Source organism: Pleurodeles waltl, chromosome 12, assembly GCF_031143425.1.
Source record: "Pleurodeles waltl isolate 20211129_DDA chromosome 12, aPleWal1.hap1.20221129, whole genome shotgun sequence".
Lineage (NCBI taxonomy): Eukaryota > Metazoa > Chordata > Amphibia > Caudata > Salamandridae > Pleurodeles > Pleurodeles waltl.
In genome coordinates this window covers 557,700,399-557,720,615 of record NC_090451.1, presented here as the reverse complement: position 1 = coordinate 557,720,615, position 20,217 = coordinate 557,700,399, and the positions used below count along the sequence as shown (strand labels likewise).

Sequence of the window (20,217 nt, the reverse complement as noted above, 5' to 3'; positions counted from 1 at the left end):
TCAACACACGGCAGATTGACTTCACAATTCTTTGATTTTAAATGGTACCCGTATCTGGAACCATTTATGGATACAATTCTTGACCCATTAAGTAAGAGTTTATATATTCAGTTCAGATATGGTTGTCTGCCTCTTAAATCCTATGGCAGTTCACGGAGTGCGACTACAAGATCTGATCCCTGTCCTAGTTGCAACCACACTTCTGAATCTATTGTACATTTTATGTTCATATGCCCTACTTATTTGTTTGCGCGACGGAAGTGGTTACGACCTGTGTGTAGGAATATGGGGATAAGATACTGTATTGTTGCCTTAAGGATCATGATGAGGGATACTTCTCTCCCTTTATCCTGTGCGGTTAGTAAGTACATTGTAGCTGCTTGGCATATACGTATTAATCTTCTGAGGAAAAATGATGATGAGGAAAAACATTTTTTTTTAAAAAGAGGGGAAAAAAAAGTGTTTTAGCTGCTAAATTCTAACTATACACCTAGACTGAAATAAAACCCCATGTTTAATTTAAATGATAGGTATTAGGGGGTTAGGTGCACCTTTTTTTTTTAAGGAAAGTAATTTTATGTGCTTTTAAGGCTGAAACATATGTTTTCTTTTTATTTCATTTTTATCTCTTTTTTAACTTAATTCCTATTTCTTTTTTATTCAATTGTTGGTTGTTTTGCTTTTATGGTTGAAAGTAACCGAATAAAGCTATGTGTTGATGATGATGAATTTAAAAACAACCAAAGTGTGCTACTAGCAGATTGCATTTCTATATTCCCATCAATAGTGGATGCAGATGTTTAAAGCGCAGGCTTCTTACAAATCTGACAAAGTGATCTCACATTGTTTTTAGGTCCATTTTAAATTGTCTTTTCCGTATGTTTCCAATCCATTAAAAGATCTTCTTCTCTAAGATTATTACAGAGGAGGAACCGTATACTCTGAGGGTTTGGAGCCCTGCGACTCTCCTATATATTAGATGAGGTTATCGGCTATATACACGAGTGAAAGCTTTTTGGGAAGCACTTTGATGCAGTGTTAAGGAGTAATACGCACTGGCATAAGAGGAAGCACCAGACAACAGACAATGCATGTCTATGTGCATGGAGACACACTTCTGGATGTTTACCCACAGAGTGGACGTTTCTGCATGATGATATGGATCGCTCGTGGGGATGGAGCCACTATGTGTAGACTTTGTTTTCTTTTTATTTTTTTCTTTTATTTTTTCTTATTTGTCAAGCATTAGTTATAATGTTAATACTTTACATTCAGGGTATAGGGCCTATAAGTGTCATAGCGTCTCGTGGGATGGCTCTATATATTTATAATTGTTGTGTGCTCTTAAGAAGGTGAGTGACCTCCATTGGTCACTTGTCACCGAAATGCACGTCAGCACCATCATTAAGGACAAAGACGTTTTATTGGATCTTAACCCCCCCTCCATAATAAACATCTTCTGCGGCCTACGGCTTATGGATATCAGCCTCTATCAACAAACAATCGATGATTACGGTGTATATGCATCAAACCAGGAGTAGAGAAACTCTCATGATTGTGTATTCTCTCAACATTGAGGACTTGTAAACCAAGTGACATTGTTGAAAACATATAGGGATCATTTTGCTCCTCTTGTCTCGGAGGGGTATTTGTCTTTTCTTCCTCCCTGGAGGGGTGGTTTGAATTGGCTTTAGATTACCTTGTATATGCTGTCCTTTTTGCTTTTTATTTTTTGCCTTTTTTCCCAGGAGTCATAGGACTATCTGTATTATACATATGAATACAATATTGAAATAAATGAGATTATTATTGCAAAATAAATTGATATGAAACATATAGATATGAATATATACTAAGAATTTTGGCTTGATCGGTTGTTTTCTTTATGTTTGGGGATTCTGTTTTCTTGGAACCATCAGTGAAGGTGGGTTATTTGCATTTTGCTAATCTGCTTTGCACTCAAGGGGTTGAATCTCATCAGGGCTGCACACTGGCATTTGGTTGAGACTGTGTATGGTGGTAACGGGACACGTGGCCAAGAGACAGCAATGCCTAGCACACACTGAAACAGCAGTGCCCTTAATCTAGCATTTAGCATCAGTGCAAAAAATACCATCTCCATCCCCAAGAGAGAAAACCCTTCATAGGGCACACCCTCAATGCTGTCACAAGAAAAATATCCCCCAATTGAGGGAGGATGATGGCATTCCAGAGGCTGTTGTCTCCTTTACAGAGAGGACTCCCTATCACTGTAAGGATTGTAATAAAGTTGCTGAGTATATTGGCATTGTGCATTGTCATAGTGCCATATGACAGGCTTCACATGTGTCCATTTCAAGGGTGACTCTTGAGGAATGGGTCACAGACCGAGGGCGATTGGGACGATCTAGTGTTGGTAAAGTCCAAGACCCATTGTACTGTTTTGTGGTGCAACAGAAATTGTATGTTGCTCAGCAGTCCTTTCATTGACCCTCTGCTGCTGGTCACTATTACCATAGTTGGCTCGCTCACAGGGTGGGGAGCCCACTTCACCCGCTTGTCTGTCAAGGCCATCTGCTTCCCATAATATCAAAATGTCATATCAACTTCCAAATAGTTCTGGAAAGCTATCTTCAAGCTCATTAGGGGAACCCAGTGGTCCCAAAGATGACCAACTTGACAGCCATTTACTACATTCAGAAGCAGGTGGTACCTGTCACACTCAGCACTAGGTTCAGCTCAGACATCCAGACCCCAAACAGCTCAACCTAGCAATTTGGCACCTGAGGATCCTGGAATTTGGGTCACTCAAGCTCCTGGAGGAGTTGAATGGTTCTTCTCCGCACGAGGCGTAGCAAAGTTACTGTTATGCAGCAAATTGGAAAGTGTTTGTCCTCCACCACGTCAAGGCCTTGGTTCAGGATATTATTGCCACTTGCTTCACCTTCAAAATGCTGGGTTAGCATACACTTCCACCCACCTGCATTTATTAGCAGTTGCAGCATGCATGCAAAATGGAGAACACACCCTTCTTAAATATCTCATTGGTTAAAGCATTCATGGCGGTTGTATGATGGAACCACGCATGCTGGAACAACACATGCCTTAACAATGTGATCGGAACCACGACCGCATCGTTTCCACGCACACCTTTTACCATGCATGCCTTTACAACGAATTTCGTTGTAAAAGCATGCCTAGTAAAGGCATATGTGGAAACGGCATACAAAACGACATGCGTGGTTCTGCAATATAGCCCCCTTCACCCACCCTGAGGACCAAAACTACCCCACCCCTTATATCTAAACCATCCCACCGGCCCTGAGCCCTAAAATCCCAGGTTTCTGCAAAAAGTAGTGTTCTATTTTCACATTAATCAGTCCTTTGTGCTGCCTGCATTCTTCCCTCCCCCTGACTCTGTAGCAGAAAAGGGTTTTATACACACTAAATATTAAAGGGGTACTCATGTATAACATTGGAAAGTCCAAATCCTTCCATAAAACAAAACAACTCTTTGTCACCTTTGCCAAGGGCTACATGGGAAACCCACATCCAGTTTAGGCATTGCAAGATAGATTATCAAATGCATACAAACCTATTATGCCAAAGCCAAACACACAGTGCTTGTGCCTCCTAGAGAGCATTCCATAAGGAAAAAAAGGCTGCCACCTCCCTTTAGCATGTCGAATGTAAAAGCAAAAACAAAAAGGTGATGGATAGAATGCTTGAATTAATCTCAGACCCCGGCAGTTGTTCAGGCCACACCCGAAGCCATCATTTTTTACCTACCATGCTACCTCAGTTTGGACCCAGCCACTTGCAAATTAGTCTTGACCCTTCTCCTCATGGGAATAGTCCAGCCTGAACAGCCAGGCCAGGCCAGTTCCTCCCTGAACCGAAACACAAGCAACCTAGGACCGGTTTTGCCCTAGTTAGCGCTCTACAGCCCGGTATAGTTTGGTTGCAGAGGCACAGTAAGCCTGAAACCCATGTCTGGGCATACCCGGCATTCAGGCTGGACTGGCTGAGGTGTATATTATTGGCATATTGTGAAAATCTTAGACATCACTTTGACTGTCTACAACATTGTGATGGCCCTGGAGTCAGATGGGTATGCTGTGCTTAAAGTCAGCATCCTTGAAAGTATTGCATAACAGGAATTACTATGGCCAGCATGGATATATGATGACTTACCACATGTCAGACCCCACTTGTGGGGAAACCAGGCAAGCAGGGGCTATTAGGCCATGGCCTTGAGGGTTGGGGTTGTTTGCCTCTAATGCCCCTGGGTCCATACTACTGTTGCTATGAACACTGAGCTAGGCACAACCCCTTCGGCACTTGACACTTAGTGGTTGCGATTGTCTGCAATGACAGTCCTCTTAGAGTGGTATTGTGGGGATAGAACAGGCTCTGCACTCAGCAGTGGAAAAACCTAATTGCCTCATCCAGTGCTTAGCTCCGAAAGACCTTAACACAATATAACTCAATATACACACTACAAAATGTTTTTAATGGATACTCCTAACCACAGATTTCTAACCTTTTAAATATCTCCTAGTACTAGACTGGATCCTGCGTTCCCATAGGGGGCGTTGTGTGTTTGCGTGTCGACTCCACTGTGACCCACCTTTGAATGTAGATTTGGAGCTTGCTCTACTTTTTTACAATTGTTTTTCTCAAAAAATTTCCACATGGTGTAAGGAAAATGTCACCTTCTAAGACCATAGCCACAGGCCTTAAGCCTTGCAGGGAATGTCTCAAATAAATGCATGTGAAAGATTCCCACCAAGTTTGCCTCTGTGTCCAGTGTCATGCCATGAATCTAAGTTGTGCAGGAATTGGGCCCTGATGAATCAGAAGGCGATCAAGGATTATAAAGCCTTGCTCTACGTCACTGAAAGTCACGTAACAACCGTGCCTGCTTTAAGTCTAGGACTTGGACCCAGTACCACAAAAGATCTTTGTCACACTCCTACTCATTTGGTAAGTCAAAGTTTAAGAAAATGCATAAGAAATCCAAGTTGGCTTCATCCCAGTCTCTCCTCTCTCCTTCGGAGAATTTGCAAAGATGTCAACATGCTTTGCTGTCTTGTTCCCCATCTTATTCTAAGAAACCATTTCCGCAGCCGATTCCTATGCAACCCAAGTTTTCAGATCCATGCAAACAGATTGTGGCATTTGAACATAGCAGACTTTGCATCTTCAGCACCTTACCGGTTCCCATGGTGTGCCTTCCAGCCCTATGGGTCCACAAAGACCTCCAGCTGGGTTGCCACCTGAGGGTCTGCCCTGGGCGCCGGCTGTGCCTTCTCAACCCACTTTGAATTCAGCTGCTGATCCAGACCCGAGTTCACATCCAGTGCCACAATACACACCGTTCATGCCGCATCTGCGCCAGCGTCTCCAATGAATGTGGAGCCTATAGTGCTTTTTGGCTCTGAACTAAATCTGTCCTGATCTCATACAAAACTGCACCCAGTGCCAATCCTGTCTATTTATTGATCCACTTGACGATGATGGAGAGCATTTTTCCCCACCATATGATAACAACTTTTACATGGACCTACAAGAGGCAAGTGGGTGTTACCATCCATCCCACCCCCCACACACTGGTCCTTTGCTGTGGTTATTGGAAAGGTGAAAGAGGTGTTAAATCTGCTACTTTTTTCAGTCGAAGTAGACATGTGGTCATGGAGATTCTGCAACCAAGACAATCCTCATCAGGGCCCCTGCTTCATTTTAGTGAGGCATCTACTTTCCACCCTTATGCGTATTTGGGCTAAGCCTTGCTCTTGCGCTTCAGTGAGCAGACAAGTGACATAGGTCACCAAATGCCTGCTCCAGCAACCCAGTCTTTCTGACCCAGCATCCTGCTCCAGAATGCCTAGTGGTAAAGGCCTCCACTAACAGGGTCAGTCTAAAGTTCTTCCCTACGACTCCTCCGGATAGGAATTTGAAGAGAATGGAGACCTTTGGGAATGGAATGTTTTGTTCTACCAGCCTTGCCTTCAGATCTGCCAATGCCAGCTATTTGCTAGGATTCTATTCCCACGCTTTATGGGAAACTGTGTTCAAAATTTTGCCAGCAGTCCCAGAAGAATTCTGGGCAAATTTAGAACAGACCATTCAGGACCGCCAATATGTTGCCAAATACCTCATCCTCTCTGGACTGGACTTGACTGACTGCATTGCCAGGACAGTGAGCTCTAGCGTGGTGCTGCGGCGTCACACGTTGATGAGATCCACAGTATTTTCATGTGATATCCGAACATCACTCATGGATAAGCCCTTTGACAGGTCATGTCTCTTTAGTGAAAAGGCTACCTCAGTCCTGGAACATTTTAAAGAGAGAAAAGCTATTTTAGGCCTTTCTATGCCTTAAGGCCTTACCCCCACCAACTTTGCCCCTTTCAAGGCATCATCAGGGGTTTCATGTTCAGCCAACGCTAGGGTCCTCCACAGCATCAGCGGAAAAAAACAGTCCTTTCGAGGCCCCAGGGCCAACAAACTTCTCAGTCCCCATTTCCCAACTCCTGTCTCTGTCCCCTACAGCAACAGCTTTAAATTAACTTTAGTTTGCTGTTAGAAGCACAGTACCACCCTGTTGGAGGCAGGATCACTCATTTTCTCCTTGGATGGCAAACAATAACTTCCTTCAGATAGTTCAGCAGGGCTACGCCCTGTCATTCCTTTCTGTCTCACCACTTATTTCATCTACATCAGAGCAGCTCTTGGAGGACTGTTTTCCAGCCTTTTTCCCTCCGTCGTGCTGCCTGCTGCCTCTCCTGCCTGTGCCCGTCAGTGCCTGAACTAAGCCAAGCTCCAGAACCCTTGGCCTCCGGCCCACCCTCATGTACGACAGTGCTGTCCTCCAAGCCCTCAATGCCAGATAATCCAGCACACACTGCTGCAATGCCGCATCGCACTGTACACTAGGACTGTTCTCCTGTGCCAGATGAAGCTTCTCCTGCACCAGCACGAACATCGTCACGCTGCAAAATGTCCATGCTGACCACTTGCCACACCACAAACGAACCACCCACTCCACGGAATAAACCTCAACACACGCTTGATGTGCAAGCATTCCACAAAACTTTGAAACATTGTCACCACCCTAACACCTGACATCATCTTCCTCATCGAGACCTGGTTCAACCCAGTCCACACCCCTGACATTTCCCCAGAGCGATCCCTGATGGATGCAGAATCACTCACCAGGACCACACCAACAAACCAGGAGGAGAAATAGCAATCATCCATAAGGAGGCCATACAATGCACCACACCCTACGACGAGCCCCCCCCCCCCCCCCCCACTGGAACATCCGCACAGATGGCAAGACAACTATCAGAATCACCCTAGCTTACTGACCCCCGGGACCACACACCAGCTTCTGCAACACCATCGCAGACTTCATTGCACCCTTTGGCCTGGACTCCAAAGGCTATATCTTCCTCGGCGACCTCAATTTCCTCATTGACGACCCCAATGACAATAGCACCTACTACCTAGACAGCCTGCGCAGCGTTAGAGTGACCCAGATCATCCGCGACCCCATGCACAACGCAGGACATTCACTGGACCCCATCTTCATCTTCACCTCCAGCAGCTGTGTCAATCACAGCCATTTCACAGAGCTCACAAGGTCCGACCACTCCATCTTCTACTCCAGCATTACCAGCCCCTGCTGAAGCTGAGCCCCACGATGGCCACCACCCCACCACAAATGTAGCAACATTTCAGAGACATGCTGGATGGACACCCTAAAAACCTCCAACAAAGCTACTGCCATCAACCTGGAACAGAGAATCAACAACTTCTATGCATGGATCACTGTCTGTGCCAACAGCATTGCCCCATCAGGGGCAACAAGCAGAGAAGATACATAAAAATGTCCAGCTGGTACCCCCCCAAGAACTCAGAGAAGCAAAGCGTGACACCAAACAGCTGGAGAGGAAATGACAAATCAGCAAGGACACCGCCGACAGAGCAGCCTTTAAGACCTCCCTCAATGTATACCACCACCTGTTGAGAACAACTAAGACAGCCCTAGCTGAATGCATCGAAACCAGCACCAACAACAGCAAGGAACTTTTTAACATCATCAAGGAGTTCTCCAACCCGCCTGCCAGTGAAAATAATATCACACCCTCACAAGAGCTGTGCAACAACCTTGCTGGCTTCTACCAAGACAAGATCGCATACATTTACAGAAGCTTCACCTACCAGCCTTCACCTATGGCCCCACCACTACCGACTCAAACCACAGACTGACTACTTGGAACCACCTCACCACCCAGGACATCACATCCAACATGAAATCCACTCACCCAGGAGCTTCCACAGATCCATGCCCAAAACCACATCTTCAACCTCAGAAACCAAAGAATCATCCAGGAACTCACCACCCTGCTTAACATCTCTGTCACCACCTCAACATTCCCTGATGCCTGGAAACATGCCAAAGTCAGACCTCTACTCAAAAAACCCTCCACCGACCAGTACTGGAAAAGGCCATCAACAACCAACTCACAACACACCTGGAGCACAACTAGCTACTCAGCGCCTCCCAGTCCGGCTTCCGCATCAATCACAGCACCAACACCACCTAGATGACAGCCACCAATGACATTTGATCCATCCTCGAACGAAGAGAAACAGTAGCTCTGATCCTATTTGACTTCTGTGCATCCTTCAACACCATGTCACACCACACACTGATCAAAAGACTCCGCCACATCAGCATCCAAGTAGATAGACTCCAATGGATCGCCGCCTCCTTCACCAGAAGAACTCAAAGGTGTTTTACTCACTGCTGCTCCAGTCTGCCGGACACTGCCCTGTGGACTCTGTCAGTAATCTGGGGTGGGACTACGATCCCCCAGACTCACTTGCTACAAGGCAGGGCCACGGTGTCGGAGTGCACTTTAAAGCATTTGTAGCTTCCTGCATCAAAACTGGGCACGTCTTTGCCCATTATCGCCCAGAAGAGGCCAGGCCCACCCTCTTTCATCCAGTCTTTGCTGTTGCAACTGAGGAGGTTTTTGTAAGTCTAACCATTATTCTGATGGTTAATTTTCTCATCCCCTGTTTGCTATCCCCATGGAATACATTAGTGTCTGCTCTTAGTGCCTGTTAAGTGCTAAGATGTGGAAGGCATCCGAACTGCCAAAAATCAATGTAAAGAGGACAAACAAACCCGCCGCAGGTGGTACTTGCTCTAATACCACTGGGGAAGGAATTGTATGTTTGATGACATTAACCACCTAATTGAGGAAGTCAAGTCAATCCTTAATGCCTACTCCACTACTAATAGGGGCAAAACGTATGCTATCAAAGTGCCCCGAAATCTTTGCCTGATATAGAAGGTGCTGAGGCAGCAGCTGGAGAACCTTTATCCAATGATTTAGTGCCCAGTCCCCCACACCTTGCTCTCTCTGCTCCCCCTGCCTGCTTGGAGCTGTCCTGAGCCTTTCCTCAGTCCTGCCCCCAGTGCTTAGACTCCGCTAACCTTGCCCCTGCTCCGTTGCTTTCTGCTAATTTTTGTCTGTTTTGTTTGCCCTTTTGCCTTGCCGCTTCCCCTTGTGCCCCCCTGTCCCATCACCTTCTACCAGCAGTTTCTTCACTAACCGTGCCCACCCTCCCCCACTGCGTACCGCCCTCCCCAGGACCTTCTTAGTGGAGACTGCTGCACTACCCTATTGAGCAGGTCCTGCACCTTGCTATCCCCACTGCTCCTGCCTGCGCAGAGCTCTCCTGAGCCTTTTCTCGCTCTTGCCCCAAGTGCTTAGGTTCTGCTAGCCTTGCTCCTGCTCCGTTGTTTTCTGCTGTTTTTTGTCTGTTTTGTTTTTTCTTTTTCCTTGCCACTTCTACTTGTGCCCCTGGTCCCATCACCTTCTTCCCACAGTTTCTCCGCTTCTCGCTCCCTACATCCACCCTCTCCCACTGCATCCCACCCTGCCCAGGACCCGCTTAATGGCAGTCGCTGTTTGACTATGCCACCAATGCACCGAAGGCAAATCCTTCTTCACCTGTCCATGCCTTGATGGCGCTCAGCACCTGGACTCATGGATCTGCAGCCTGGCACTGGTACTCCCCGACGAGGTAAAAAACCTCAGGCCAAAATCCCAGAACACCAACTGCGGCATCGCCTCAATCCTCCAAAGCCCCCTTCTCCTGCCACCACTGCCGCTTCCCCTGCGATGTAGGATCCACCGCAGCCTCCGCCCAGCAGACATCCGGTGACAATCCCCAACTCCACTGCACGCTACTCAACGTCCAAACCCTCTGCACGCACACCGTGGAAATCTGTGACACCATAATTACACTTGCCCCGACAAAATGTTTGCCACCGAAACATGGCTCACACCAGCCTCGGCACCAGACATCGCAACTCCTCCCGGACACAAGATAATCCACCACCCGACAGATACAGCGGAGGCCTCACCATCATCCAAAAGGACTCCCTCAAATGCACCGCCTCAGATGACGACACAACACCGATCATGGAACACCTCAACTTCCAGATCAAACCTGACACCAAAACCACCATCAGAAGAATCCTCGCCGACTGACCCCCTGGTTCCCCTCCTCAACATCTGCAACTCCATCCTGGACTTCATTGCCCCCCTAGAAAGTACCACTTTACAAAGCTAGTATCTTTTATTATGCAATACTCAGTTAACTACAAGGACTTATCTATGTGACATAGTTATTGTGTAACTGTCTTGATATTTATTAACCATTTCCCAATGAAGGATTTATGTGATTAGAAAAGTGTGCTGGAACTGAAACCTTCAATATTTTTTGGCTTATATTTGTATATGGTTGATTTTATAAAATATTATGTTTATGTATGTTTTTATTGTGCTGGGTATGTTAACCGAATAAAGTATATTCTGACTGACTGAACTCAAAGGGTCCCTTAAGCCCCCTTCACCTCCGAACCCAAGGATATAATCTCCGGTGTCCCACAGGGCTCATCGCTCAGCCGCACACTCTTCATTACATATATTACCCTACTGGCCACTAATGTCAGATCTCACAGCATCAACATATTATTCTATGCAGACAACTTACAACTCATTCTTTCACTCACCGTTGACACCACCAGAACCAATTCCCACAGATGCATGAACAACGTCACCAACTGGATGAAAAACAAAAAGACAAGACTGAAGTTTTTGGTCTTCTGCAACAACCGCAACACATGGAGCGACACTTGGTGCCCCCAGACCTTGGACCCACACCCAGACCCACGAGCACACCAGAAACCTTGGAATAATCATAGACAACAAGCTCACCATAAAATCACAGATCAGTGCCACCTGCTTCCTCACTCTGCACATGCTACGCAAGATTTTCAAGTGGTTAACCTTGCAACCAGACGCTCTGTGACTCAGGCCCTCATCAGTAGCCACCTGGACTATGGCAAAGCTTTCTATATAGGAATCGCCGAACACCTCCTACATAGACTTCAAACCATACAAAACGCTACAGGAAGACTAATCCTCCTCTGACAAACCCACATCACACCCTACCTCAGGCAACTCTGCTGGCTCCCCGTATAGAAGAGATGCCAATTCAAGATGCTGACCCGTGCTCACAAGCCTCCACACAACCAAGGATCCACCTACGTCAACCACGGCCTGAGCTTCCACAAACCATCAAGAAGATTATGCTCTGCCTCTCTCGCACTTGCCCACACTCCTATCATTCACCGTAGTAGAAGCAGGTGCGCTCCTCCTATTATCTTGCAGCAAAAACTTGGAACAGCCTCCCCCCACAGCTCCAGCCCATCACCTCACTCCCGGATTTCTGAAGGGTACTCAAGACCTGGCTGTTCTGTTATACGGTTCCTACACCAATATTAGGACTGCATATTTTGGTTAGCAGAACTCCCGAATGTGGTAGAATGAGTCCATCTGCACCCTCATTAATTGTCTGCCCAATTCCCGGCTCGCTCATAGTGCCCCCTGTCCCCATCCTACTAGGGTGAAAGGAGATATTGGCATCCTGAACATGATACTCTGACTCCCCTGGAAAGTCGTGGAAACAGACCTTACCCTTTTGTGATATCAGTCATGCGTGCCAAGGCGGGACAAAAAGAGATGTGAGATTAGTTTTTTAATACATTTATTGAAACAACCACAATCTGGCATATAGAAAGTGAGCTGCGATAATGAGGCAGATGAACCAAAGCAAAGTAATCAGCATTACATACATGGTAAAGAAAATAAATAATACAACCATGGTGTCTGTGGTTCTAGATGTTCTAGAGGTTCTTACCTAATCCTGAAACTACAGGGAGTGCAGAATTATTAGGCAAATGAGTATTTTGACCACATCATCCTCTTTATGCATGTTGTCTTACTCCAAGCTGTATAGGCTCGAAAGTCTACTACCAATTAAGCATATTAGGTGATGTGCATCTCTGTAATGAGAAGGGGTGTGGTCTAATGACATCAACACCCTATATCAGGTGTGCATAATTATTAGGCAACTTCCTTTCCTTTGGCAAAATGGGTCAAAAGAAGGACTTGACAGGCTCAGAAAAGTCAAAAAATAGTGAGATATCTTGCAGAGGGATGCAGCACTCTTAAAATTGCAAAGCTTCTGAAGCGTGATCATCGAACAATCAAGCGTTTCATTCAAAATAGTCAACAGGGTCGCAAGAAGCGTGTGGAAAAACCAAGGCGCAAAATAACTGCCCATGAACTGAGAAAAGTCAAGCGTGCAGCTGCCACGATGCCACTTGCCACCAGTTTGGCCATATTTCAGAGCTGCAACATCACTGGAGTGCCCAAAAGCACAAGGTGTGCAATACTCAGAGACATGGCCAAGGTAAGAAAGGCTGAAAGACGACCACCACTGAACAAGACACACAAGCTGAAACGTCAAGACTGGGCCAAGAAATATCTCAAGACTGATTTTTCTAAGGTTTTATGGACTGATGAAATGAGAGTGAGTCTTGATGGGCCAGATGGATGGGCCCGTGGCTGGATTGGTAAAGGGCAGAGAGCTCCAGTCCGACTCAGACGCCAGCAAGGTGGAGGTGGAGTACTGGTTTGGGCTGGTATCATCAAAGATGAGCTTGTGGGGCCTTTTCGGGTTGAGGATGGAGTCAACCTCAACTCCCAGTCCTACTGCCAGTTCCTGGAAGACACCTTCTTCAAGCAGTGGTACAGGAAGAAGTCTGCATCCTTCAAGAAAAACATGATTTTCATGCAGGACAATGCTCCATCACACGCGTCCAAGTACTCCACAGCGTGGCTGGCAAGAAAGGGTATAAAAGAAGGAAATCTAATGACATGGCCTCCTTGTTCACCTGATCTGAACCCCATTGAGAACCTGTGGTCCATCATCAAATGTGAGATTTACAAGGAGGGAAAACAGTACACCTCTCTGAACAGTGTCTGGGAGGCTGTGGTTGCTGCTGCACGCAATGTTGATGGTGAACAGATCAAAACACTGACAGAATCCATGGATGGCAGGCTTTTGAGTGTCCTTGCAAAGAAAGGTGGCTATATTGGTCACTGATTTTTTTTTTGTTTTGTTTTTGAATGTCAGAAATGTATATTTGTGAATGTTGAAATGTTATATTGGTTTCACTGGTAATAATAAATAATTGAAATGGGTATATATATTTTTTTGTTAAGTTGCCTAATAATTATGCACAGTAATAGTCACCTGCACACACAGATATCCCCCTAACATAGCTAAAACTAAAAACAAACTAAAAACTACTTCCAAAAATATTCAGCTTTGATATTAATGAGTTTTTTGAGTTCATTGAGAACATGGTTGTTGTTCAATAATAAAATTAATCCTCAAAAATACAACTTGCCTAATAATTCTGCACTCCCTGTACGATCCAAGCATAGCAGGCGTATCCTTCAGCCTGGCTTGATCTAAGGAATTAGCCCAAGCCCCATAACTGAAGATAGTGTCAGGAGTCGGCCTTCGGTATTGATGTCAGTCCTCTCAGAAGGATGGTAGATAAGCACCAGCAAGCTGCATGCTGCTTGCTGGCACATCCGTCCAAGGACAGTCGTGGGTAGAGTGCCCTCTGCCCCTTCCAGGTCATCTCACTGTTTATATAATACGGCCATACTGATTAAAGAACATCTCTGAAGCAATGCTGTGTCTAGATGTTAGAATCTTTCTTCTGAATGGGCAACACAAGAACTAGGATATTGTATACTGCGTTCCTAGCCTTGAACAGAAAGTACACATGTTGTGCAAAAGCTACCTAAACCGGCAACTTGTGCCACAGATTCGTAGAACTATATCCTGCAAGAAATGTATGTTATTGTCATTGCCAAACAGAGCTTAGCTAAAATGCATAAAATATTAAATGAAGCTAAAAACAGGGGAACCGGCACGAGTCCAAGAAGGCCACACAACAGTTCGACTGAGCCCCTTGGGACCTGCTTGTGCCTGGACACCCTATCGGGTGTTTAGCAGCACTATATAAATCCAGATTGATTGATTGATTGAAGGAGACTACAAAATATCTGCTGAGGTGGCTACTTGACTACAATTTGAACAGGGTTATACCCTTCACCCAGAGCTGACATTAGTAGCAGATTTTCTGCTGGGTTGGGGCGGTCATCTGGAAGAAGTGGAGATCAGTGGAATCTGTTAAGACCACTCTCCACAGCGCCTGCTCTTGCTGCAGGCCATTTGCTTGGTGTTGAAGGCCTAACTGTTTCAGTTTCCCACTGACAATACCACAACCGTTTGGTACAGTAACAGGAATGGTGGTGTGGAGTCCTGGGACCTGTGCTAGGTGGCTCTTTCTTCCCCTTTGGAATTGATTAAATTGTCAGGGCATATCCTGGATCATGAACCACCTGGGAGAGCCCTTTGAACACCAGAGCAGACAAGCTCAACTGGTGATTTCTAGAAGACCTTGAATGGCATCTATACTGAGAGGTGGTGCAGGACGTCTTCCACCAATGAGGAGAGCCCTAGTAAGATCGCTATGCCACTGCTGAAAACATGCAGTCTAAACATTTGCTTGCTGGAATTCCCAAGAAGGCTCTCTTGGAGACTCATTCTGCGTTGAGTGGAGCAGGGGACTTCCAGCCACTGCCTCTCCTATCCCAAGTCCTGAAGAGGGTCAGGATGATTAGGAATGACCGGTCCCACGTCATCTTAGTGACACCGGATTGGGCCAGGAAAGTGGTACCTGGAACTTCTCAGCATGAACCTCTGCCCAACAATCAAGCTGCTGCTTCTGGAGGATCGTCTGTTGCAGTAGCTGGGCCTGTCCTGCACCCATTGTTAGCAACACAAAAGGATGATGGACGGACTGCTGAACAATACAAACACTCACCGCAAGTCACAGATCTCAGTTCAATCCATTGTTCTTTTGCTCACCATGCCACCCAGTTTGGACCCAGCCATATGCAAATCAGTCTTTACCCTGTTCCTCATGGGAATAGTCCATCCCAAACGGCCAGGCCAGGTCCTCCCCTGGATCGGAAACAAGCATCCTGTACCGTTTTCAGGGTATCACCCTTCATCAGCCAGGCTAGCTGGAATCCAGTGGCACAGGGAGCACAGGACCCATATCTGGGCATACCTTTCCCACTTAGGGCAACTTTAGAAACAAAAAAGCTTGATGGATGGAGTGCTGAACAATGCAAACACTCAACCCCAGTCACAGATCAGGGTTTAATTCATTGTTCTTTTGCTCACATGCCACCCCAGTTTGGACCCAGCCATCTCTGCACGTGGAGCATGTGTGCATAATACATTAACAGGAAGTAACTGTGTGTAACATTTAGACTATTTAATTGAGTGATAATAACAAGTAAAGTAAAACTGTTGTAGGATCAGAACTGGTGGGAATAGCGGGTGGGAAAAAATAGTAAGGGCATTGGTTCAGGGGAAGAGAAGGGTGTAGAGGAGGAAGAGGAAAGGTAATAGGCAATAAATCCAGAGACAGTTCTATTAAAGGCCAGGAAGATGGCAACAGAATTATCATGTGTTAAGTATCCTCATGGTGATGTAGCGCTCCTTTAAGGGAACAATGTAGTAAAAATGTTCGGGGGGTAGACCGGTGTCAGCCATTAGAATGTTGTAGGAACAAAGTATGCCGTCTGTATAGAGGTCACCTAATGTGTGGATTCCCACCTTGTGCCAGAGTGTCAGCTCTGTGACTGAGGTAATGTGCGTGCGCCTTGGCATCCCCAGGAGGGGGATAGCCAGTGCATATGGAATCAGCTCTTTAGTGAGGTATAACCATATATGATAGCAGTGGTATGCCACAGGTTTAAGAGTAGGATGTTTGGTGCAGAGATTAAATAAGTGTAGCAGTTTGAGGTGTGGCCACATGCAAGATGTTGTAGAAATGTTTGACAGACATCGGGAGGAAAGCCAACGTGCCTCCCACTGCAGCTGTGTGGCCATATAGTAGTGTTTGAAATGTGGAAGTGCCAATCCGCCTGATCCGTCGTCTTAAAGTTTAGAGAGTGCCACTCTTCAGCGGGAGGTATTCCAAATAAATCCATGTATCTCATGCTCTGAGGAGCGGAAAAACGAGGCTGGTATGTATAGTAAAAGGTTGACAAAAAAGTATAAAAGGCACGGTAGGACAACCATTTTAATAAGCTCTACTCTGCCCATTACAGACAAGAGCATTGTCTTCCAAAAAGTCTTCTGACTCTTGAAAAATCTTGCATCAGGTTGCCATCAAACAAATCAACTTCTATGTGATAGATGTGGATGCTGGGGTACCTAAATGTGGTTGGTTGCCAGATTAAAGTTGGGACAGCAGGGAGAGGGCCCGGTTCAGGCATAGTGGGGGATAGCGGGAAGGTACAAGACTTGGTCCATTTGACCTGCAGTCCTGATATGTATGCAAAGAGTGGTTATTATAGGTCTTGGGCAGTCAGACAGATCTTTTATGTATATAAAAGATCCTGCGCGTAGAGAGACACGGAGTGGACCCCGTCACTCAAGGGTATACCCTAGTCATGACCTTGCTGACAAAGTGCAACAGCTAGAGGCTCTATAGCAAGGGCAAAAAGTAAGGGAGATAGCAGGCACCCCTGTCTGGTGCCCCTCTCTATGCAGATCGGGACTGAAATATAAGGACCGAGTTTTCTTCAGGCCATTGGGACTGTATATAATAATCTTACCAGTTGTATAAAGCGGGGTCCCAATCCGAATCATGGTAGAACATTAAACAGATAGGGCCATTCTAAAGAATCAAATGCCTTCTCTTGGTCAAGCACAAGGCAGCCTGCTCGGGGCCAATGGAGCAGTGCATATTTCAAGATTCAGAAAAAGTGTTGTATATTGAGAGATGTACTGTGAGTTGGCATGAATCCGTTCTGATCGTCATGGACCAACGCAGGTACTAGGGGAGCCAACTGTCTTGCTGTGATTTTATCGAATATATTATAGTCTGTGCTTAGGAGTGCTAACGGTCAATAGGAGTGGAGGCTAGTTGGGTCTTTGTGTGGCTTGAGTAGTGATTTTAACGTAGCTTCACGGAGCGTGTCAGGGAGTTGAGCTATCGCAAAGGCTTCCTCATACTGCTTGTGTAAGTGAGGAGCAAGCTATAACAAGTATGTTTTATAGAACTCTGCTGGTAGTCTGTCGGGACCAGGGGTTTGCCATTATCAAGAGAACGAAAGGCGTCCAAAATCTCAGACAAAGAAATAGGTCCTCCAGTTCCAACCGCTGTTCGGATGTGATGTAGGGGAGGGGTGTATTTGCGAGAAAAAAGTCAGTGTCATTTGGAGGGAAGATTGTGGTAGATTGGTACAGTGATGTATAGTGTATGTGGGATGCATTATGAATTGCACTTCGTGTATAGAGTAAGGGGCCAGTTTATGAGCGAAGCATTGTGACAGTGTATTGGGGGATCTCTGTGAATTAACCAAGCAAGGAGGGGTCCCGCCCTGTTCGCCTTTGCATGTACACTAGCCAAATGCGCTGCATAATTTAAACATCTCAGTCTCTCAAGCAAGTTGGAGTGTCCTTTGCGTTTTCCGATTTATTGTGGTAAGGCATTGGGGTTATGCGCTACTTAAATTTCGCAGTTCAGTAACAGTCTTTCCATAGCAGACACCTCCTTATCTAGTTGCCTGCGCATGGGCTTATGTCCCAATCGAGATGGAGGTATTGGGGGTTCTGGTCAGAATGTGTCCGACCAAAATAATTTGTCTGCACTACCACCAGAATCATATCAGATGTACAGACTAGTCTATCAAAGTAGACATGTAGTCCATGTGGGGCTGAGTAGAAGGAATACACCCTGGAGGATATGCTGTGATGGCGCCATATATCTTTTAGGAGACAGTGGTACAGCCAGTTCGCCAGGAAGAGAGCATTAGAGGTTGCAACAGTGTGGGACAGGGGTGGGAATGATGTATTGAGGTGCATATCCAATACACTATTAACGTCCCCCCTAAAAGCCAAGGAAGTCTACTCCACCGAGAAAGCAGTGTTGTGAGTGTGCATAAGAAAGGAGCTTGGTCAGTGTTGGGGGTGTAAATGTAACCGATGAGTATATGCCTGCCGTCTAACCTCCCCCAAATAAACATGAAGTGTCCCTCAGTGTCCATCACCTCTTCATTTACCTCAAGTGGAACCCCTATCAATACTCCTCGGGCATAGGAAGAATAGTTGGTGAAGTAGAATTTACCACGCCACTGGTTTCTAAATTTGTCAGCTTCTGAGATCGTCGGATGAGACTCTTGGAGTAGGGCAACATGGATGTTCTGCCATTTAAGATATGAGTAAATAGCGTATCTACAAACTGGGGTTTGCATGCTGCGAATGTTCCAGGTCAGTACGTTAATGCAGGTCATGGGGAATGTAGATGGCATCAGTGAACACCCTGTGTAATGTATGTTGTCTCAACAATGAAAGCTGTGGTCTAGGAGGAGCACAATGAGCTATAGTGAGTGGCGTCTCGGATTGCCTAAAGGGGAGCAAGATGTGTAAATATAAACAACCAACATTGCAACTCAGCAATAACAAAGTGAATACCAAAAAAGCAGTACACAAGAATAAGTTACTACCCAAATTGAATAAAATGAAAACAAAGGGAGGTTACATTACAGTGGAGGATTGGGGCTAGACTTAGTCCAACGCCTGTTGAAGAGTGCAAATGTGGTGGCATTTGGAGCAACCCTGGAGGTCACCTTGTGTTGATCATTACATATGTGGCCATCCATTCTTTGCGATGAGCAGTAAGAAGCAGTAGCCTACAAGTTGTATTGTGAAAAATGGCAGAATTTTTTTTTCACTTGTCTGGTCATGACAGCAAAGGAACTGTGGGTGAAGTCCTCATTAAATGATGTTCTCCGCTGTTTGTGAAGTAATGTCCAATAGGATTAATGAGCTCCACTTACAGGGCCAGGTGACTATAGAGCGCTCTCCATCTGATGAGAGGGAGTTCAAGGCATCCAGGCTGGAGCATCACCGGGTGTCCGTCAGTGTGGCCTCTTGCTGCAGTACTTCACGACATTCTGTGATTCTTTGCTCTAAATCATGGGCTTCAGGGGGGCTGTGCTTTGCCCGCTGTCGTGGCTCCTGACATCCACGCTGAGCATGCTGGGCCCACAGGGTCCTTGCTCCCTCCTGTTTAGCCAGTGCAGTTCGCTCACATGTTCGACTCTTACAACGAAGTCCACACCTCTTCGGGGGTAGTAAAGAAGTGTGTGGTGCCCTCGGCCGCAACACAGAGCTTGTCTGGGAAGAGGTGGGGGTACTTGAGTCCTAACTGATGCAGTCGGCTCTTGACTGACAAAAAGGAGGAGCAGTGTCTCTGGACAGCGGCTGTGTAGTCTGGAAAAAACATAATTTTTGCATTGTCTACCTGTATGTCTGTGAGTAGGCACATTTCCTTTAACACCGAATCTCTTTCACAGTACTACAGAAAGCGTATCACCATTGGGCGTGGATTTCCACCAGGGGGGTCTATGTGTGGGGAAGCAATGTGCCCTCTCCATGGAGTAGAATTGTGACAATGCGCCTGGGGGAAGAGTAGCTCGTATCCAGTTCTCCACATATCGCACTTCGTCTTGGACCTCAGCACCGTCTGGTAATCCCACCATGCGTATGTTATTTCTGTGGAATCTACCCTCTGCATCCTCTGCTTGCTGTTCTAGTATGCGCACTCGATCTGTTAATGTATGCAGGGAGGATTCCAGATGGTGTGTCTTACCTGCAAATTTTCTATGGTCTGTGCGTAGAAGGATGAGGTCCAAA

At 46.1% G+C, this 20,217-nt stretch overlaps 1 protein-coding gene across 3 annotated transcripts in view; it reads left to right on the top strand.

The window, feature by feature from the left end:
• WDR59 (WD repeat domain 59) overlaps positions 1-20,217 on the top strand; it is an 813,082-nt gene that overhangs the window by 744,705 nt on the left and 48,160 nt on the right. The window contains exon 26 of one of the 3 annotated variants that reach the window (XR_011199955.1): positions 19,878-20,050. The exons of the other annotated variants lie outside the window; for them this stretch is intronic. The gene's annotated coding sequence lies outside the window, so the exon portion shown is untranslated. The remainder of the gene's footprint in view (positions 1-19,877; positions 20,051-20,217) is intronic. 3 annotated transcript variants of the gene reach the window in all.